Here is a 6,623-nt window from a genome sequence, read left to right as displayed (position 1 = left end):
TGGTTCTGAGAAGAAGACTCTTCCAGTTAATTAATTCTGGTTCTTAAACAGGTTGGGTAGGATTCTTGGCATTGTCTAGTGAACCAGCGTGCCAGCAGAACAATTGTAATAAAGGATGCTGCCGCCACATTTGCTGGATTTTTTTTTGTGGTTTCGTGTAGTTTATGACTGAACGACTGGAGCCACACCAAGTATCAGGTTTTGATGGCGGTCCACCACACCTTCCGCACGCTTTTAGCAATTTCTCATCAGCCTTCAATCACTGGAGAAGTCACAGATGTCATCACTATTTGAGCTTCAAGTCAGGTAAAACGGTATTGGGGACTTTAAGTTTAAAATTCTTCCAAACTCTGCTCCACTCCAATACTCTTGTCCACCTCAAGTTGGATTGCAATCACTGATCATCTACCAGCTTTCCATCTTTACACCAAAATGAGTCAGAAATATAACTTGTGCTTTGCTTTGCTTTAAGACTAAATACCCATCAAACTAATGACCTTGCCATCTGTGATTAGTGCCAAGTAGCCAACATCCGCACATTTAGCTCTATCATCTCCTTGAAATAACCCACCTCATCTGACACATAAAGTACACTATTGCAAATATAATCTTTGTATTGAATCAGAATTACCATTACCATAAGACAATTCATGCACCACTTAAAAACAGTTTTCAAGTGTTCACATACTTGTGAGATAAGCCCAACCCCTTTAGTGTTTACTGGCACAAAGCAGGCCGGTAGGTGTTCCAAATTGTCCTAACAGGGATCGGTCATAAGGATAAAAAGGATGCAGTTTAGGCCTGAATCCACATTGACTGATGGTAGAGTGAGCAGCAGTAATTTTAACCCTAAAAGCCACTCTTGTTATATTGAGAAGGGCAGATCAAATTGAATCTTTCTGTCTGCGTGTCTCAGTGGGAGGCGATTGTGGGTTTTTGTCCTCAGATTAGGGCGGGTATAGAGCCGGCTAATCCTGCCCGCTCTTCCATGTGGGAGTGGCAGTGGGGTGCCTTTTGCTGTGCAGCCAGCCGTAATCTAAAGGGAGCGAGATTGGGCTTTATACGCGGGCGCTCTCACTCGCACAGAGCCGGAGACACACAGCACAAAGTCTAGATTTGCTTCAGGATTAAAAGCATCACCTCAGTAACTGACATAATGCCACAGGCATTCCCACGGTAAGCCTGATGAGGTTGTCTGGATGAGCGTACGTGAGTGTGTGTGAGGGCCGTGTGTTCCTCCCAGCTCGTGTGTCTGCGCGGCTGCATTTCGAGATGCTGCTGACGGGAAGCACATTTGGAGAAGAGGTAGAGAAGAGCACAGGAAAATGAGATCTGTGCACACAAACGCACACGTACACACACACACACACACACACTCATCTCAGCCCCACTAGAGAAGCAGCTGCCTGACTTGGCAGGCCATGTCCCTCTCATTATGCTGGCCAGTCACTCGTGTCCTGGCTCCCTCTCTGCTGCTGCTGGACAGGTAGCATCTGACACGCATTAGCCCGCTATTAATGACTTCTGTTGCAGCCATTATCACACACTTTGGGAGAAACGTCCTCAGGGAGCCATTTTCGCGGTAACATGCGTTATATAGCCAAAGCCATCCACCTGTCTCCAAAGTTCTGTGAGCAAAGCAGTGCTTCTGTACGAGAGGACTTTCTGGTTTTCTGTCAGCGAAAGCTCCTCCTCGATGGGTTGCACTGCTATGAATTAATAACCCTCTTTTTTTTTTACTTAACCTCCGAAACCTCAGGAGGACCTCTACCTCAGTTTTAGTCCAAGATGCCTGTGAGCTGCTCTTAGAGGTGACTCCTAAAGAATGCGTTCCTCCCCCATTGGAAAGGGAATACCACTGTGATTAAGATTAATCCTTCCAGCCCGTGCGCAGACAACACAGATACCTTCTGAGAATCTCAAACATCAGCAGCAGGTGTTCCCGAACCCTATATCCGTTCCTTACAACATAATTCCATGTTTGACATTGTGTCATTTTAGATTTTTCCGTGCTTTCAAACCACCCCGTGATCACAGGTTTAGGAGGATAAAGGTTCACAGGAAGTCAAGCACTCATCCTTCTGTGCCATGTTATTATTTTACTCAAGAGGTGTCTCTAGTTAGTAATCTCTCTTCGTAAGTGCACACACACTATGGAGATTGGAGCAGGATTTTGGTCTTTAGAGCCTTTTAAAAGGGCCTAGATTTAATGAAGAGTATGTAGCCAAAGGGAATGTATTTTCCTTTGCTAGATGATTGTAACTATGTCAGGTTTGGTCTGTGTAGTGTACAGTGCCCACACACAGAAGGTGTGCTCTGTCAAGGTGTCATTCACTCGGAAACTAAATGTCCTGGATTGGAATACCAACGACCCATACAATAAAATGACAATGACAGTTTGCAGGGATGAAGTGCCGTAAATAAATTGAACAAATGTAAAATCAATATGGGTGGAAAATGTGTCAGCACGCAGTTCCTCATCCAGAGATCCAGAGCAATAGTAGGAATGCAATCAGGAAAGACTTACTACAGCTTGAAACGTGGATATTTTATAGTGCAAATATACAGAAAAGAAAAAATCTTTGACAATTAGACCCAAGTCTTAGACTCCCCTGGATCTAGATCACAGGTGTCAAACATATGGCCCGCGGGCCAAAAGCGGCCCACCAAAGGTTGACAAAATGATATATAAGACAAGCCATTACAGTGAAAATTATTTCTACCCCTAATTTTAGTCAGAGAAGTGGACGGAACACAACACTGAGACCCAGGACTACAGAGCAGACAGCAATGTATCCAGATTGCACTTATTTTTCTTAAGATTTTTTTTTTTATTTTTTTAATTAAATGTAAACATTCTCCTAATTTACATGTTCTTCTTTGCACTAAAACAAATAGAAAAAAATCTGTAGTTGTTAATACTTATAGGTTGTTATTCTGTTACTGGTCTGGCCCACTTGATGTCAAATTGGGCTGAATGTGATGACAGTGAAGGAAGAAGAAGAAAGATGGAGATCTGGATTAAATGAGAAGTGGACCCGGGCCCTGGATGTGAACACTGGGACTAAACTGGGAGGTGGAGGGTCCCAGCAGTTTGGAACTGAAATAACAGCTGATTGTAGCAGAAGGAAATATATTGAAAGTTTGACAGCAATGCCACGATTGACTGATTGAGATTGTGATGAAATCTGACTGGTTGAACTCCTGTGGTCAGCTGACTAGAGGAGCAGGTAGAGAGGCAGAGAGATGAAAATGAGACAGAGATAGTCTTCTTGACTGAACTGAGTTTCATTACTTAAAATATGTAAATTAACCCCATTCTCCTTTACCTCATCAAGGGGCAGAAACTGCTAAATCAAACCAAGTCCAACTTGAAGCCCATTTGATTGACAGCACCTTGGCTCATCCGAGTTGTTCGATATCCAAGGAGCAAAGCTAAAACGAGAGCGAACGGACCATTAAATTGTAAAAAATGCAAGACACAGCCCAGGTTTATGTGATCCAGGTTAAACTTCCTCTAACTGCAAGTGATGGTCTGGTTATTAACAGAGAGTGTGCACCACCCACAGATGTTCCCACCACATATTTAGAACTAAAGAAGCCACCACTCTGACTGAGAGCTGGGTCACAGAGGTGAAGCGATGACAGAGGTGTCACCTTCTAATTAGCCTACTGGACTCTAGTGAAAACCAAAATAAACACCTTTCTTAATGCATATACAGACCCTTAATTGCCCGTGAGTGTTGGGGGGTTTGGACCTCACGTCGGAAACCGCGGGTCTATACCACAGCTTTAGCCGTATTTGTTTTAAGATCACTGAGGTGAGCGGATGGTTGTCAGACCCTGTGCAAACATCTCATCACAGACTCAAGAGACATATTACCACACAGGAAGAAATCTAATAAGCAGTGTTTGGACTGAGAGAAACTCAATCTTTTCTCAGTGTTTTCACATTCACATTCAACCACCTTCGTAATATTGTGCAGGTCTCCCTTGTGCCTCCAAAACAGTTGTGACTCATTGGAGAGTGGACATGGGTCTTTTGAGGCTGAGGGGTGTGTCATCACTATGGGGTGGGGGCGCCTACAACATCTGCACAAATGGAAGGTCCAAAAGTTTCCCAGCAGAACTTTGAACCATCACAAGGTGGTCAATGTTATTTACTCCTCCTACTTCTCCTACAATGTTATTTACTTCTCAGTGGTCATAATCTTGTGGCTGATTGGTTTGTGCGTGTGCCTCTGTGAGTTTAGCGCATTCATCCACGTCGCCCAGTTTCAATATACTGGCAAACGCTGACGCCTCAAAGAGCCTCCAGGGCTGATGAACCTCTACAGAAGTACCAGGCTGCGATTATTTTCTGTTCCACCGCGCAGAATGTCGACTTGATGAGAGAGACAGACTGGGAAAAAAAAAAAGATGGGGAGAGCTGAAAGGTGATCGCACACTGTTAGCGAAAGTTTTGTCCTTCATCAGCCCTCCATCCCTCTATCCCTCCATCTCATTAAGGATGGATAGATGATCAATAGGAGAGGAGCAGTAGAAGGGGGATTAGGATTAGAAATCGATGGCTTTGTTTTCTTCAGCCTGCCAAAGATAAACACTGCCTTAAGACACTGACAACGCAACACAGAGGCTTTAAGGGCCTTTCATGTGTGTGTGTGAGGGGCCACGGCGTTCCCTCTGCGTGGACGGACAGACATCTGCTTGCAGCTTCTCATGCCGAGTTAAATAGAGACGCTTCGATCCCTTCACGAGACTTGGTAAAAGTTGGGGGGATGGGCTCAGATCCAACTTAGCAGGAATCTTCTCCAGCCAAAAAAAACAAAACAAAACAAAGAAAAAAAAACTAACTGATGACTTTTTGCAGCCTTTTTGTTTCGGCACAGTGCATTGTTAAGAACTCACAGGTTGAACTGTGCGTGGGAGACGCGGGGAACATATCACACGGCGACTGCTGGTTCACATCAAGTCGCCGTTCCAAGGCTCTCTTATTAGAATAGCTGGATGCGGTATCAAAACACAATCTGGCCGCAAAGGAAAGTGATGCTCCTAAAAACCTGAGTGGGCTGGAAGGAGGGAGGCAAGGCATTCTGGGTAGGTGAGGCTTCACCTCCCACACACGCATTCAAAAGCATACCCCCTGCTTTGATCTCTCTCGGCTTTCTCTCGCTCCCTCTCTTCTTTTCACGTGCACACGCCGCACACTCACCCTGTTTGTTGTGGCTTTCGCCCCTCTCTCCTTTGAAAGAACAAAGGCATTTGTTTAGGTTTCCTGCAGATGAAAGCCCAGCCTCGTGATGGCCCATTCACCCCAGCTACAGACGCCGCGCCACAATTTTTCTTAAAATTCATGATTTTTTTTTTCCTCCGCCTTTTAATGAGCGTTTGCATCAGATGTTTTTTTTTTATTATTATTATTTTAGATTTAAGGTCTTCTTTTTTTTAATGTGTGATTATCATAATGATAATAATATTCCTATTCAGAGTCACAGGTGTCTGAAGCCTGTCCCAGCCTGCGTGCGAGCAGAAAGCAAGGGGAGGAGCAGAAGTGGGCTGACAAAGAAACATATTCATAATCCACAACCCATCTGATGTTTTGGGCTGTGAAGGATAATCAGAGCAGCCTGGAGCTGCAACGTGCAAACTCAAAAACAAAAGGCACGGTGCAAGTTTTGACACCTTTATTCCCCAGACCTTAAAGAATAAATCTTTCTGGACACTGACACTGACGTACACCGAATGAACAATAACTGCATTCACTGGGGACTATTTTCAGCCACGGATTAATACACATTTGGTGTTCTAAGTGAGTATTTATTGTAAGGATCAGTGCGGCTCAGACAATAAAATGTTTTAATGTAAAAATTCAGCAGAAGCCATTCGTCAGACGTCACTGATTTATTTATGCGGTTTGCCGTGAGTACCACACATTTAGAGTAATAATTCTGTCCTCAACAGAGAAGACAATGGAGGCTGGTGAAGGAGCAAAGGGATTAAGAGCATGTGTGTGTGTACTTCCATAGGTAGAAGGACAAAAAGAGAGAGTGAAAATCCAAGCCAGTGACAATTTCATTCCAGGACAATCGTGAGGGAAGCTGCTGATCCTCATCCATAACACATTCCATCACGGTCCGACATGGCCGACTTGTCACCCTGGGTGACATTCGCAACCCTGACTCCTGGATTAGACACACACACACACACACACACACACACACACACGCACACACACAGGAGGCGCACAGTGATGTCACTTGGTTGTATTTAACAGAACTAGTTGTACTACCGTGTGTGCGGAGAGTGTAAATGTCCCAGTAATTTTCTGTCGAGCCCATATTGAACCCGTGAATGTTATTTTTAGCAACGACGCCTGCACTGATATAAAATGTCATCCTCGGCAAAGCAATCAAGACTTCATATCGTTGCGTCGGTGTGTGTTAAAATGTCAGTGTGACAATGTTAAATATGAGCCATCGGTTTTTATTGTCCATCATAAACACGATGAAATGCATCAGGACCTTCAGGCAGCTCGTATTCTAACCTATGTCTTTGTACAATTTAATTTTACAATATGCTAAGAGGAGTGAATTTTCAAATGACCAAAAGTATCGTATGGGATT

The sequence above is a fragment of the Mugil cephalus genome, chromosome 7 (assembly GCF_022458985.1).
Source record: "Mugil cephalus isolate CIBA_MC_2020 chromosome 7, CIBA_Mcephalus_1.1, whole genome shotgun sequence".
NCBI lineage: Eukaryota > Metazoa > Chordata > Actinopteri > Mugiliformes > Mugilidae > Mugil > Mugil cephalus.
The sequence above is the reverse complement of the archived record's forward strand: the minus strand, read 5'-3'. Positions refer to the sequence as shown.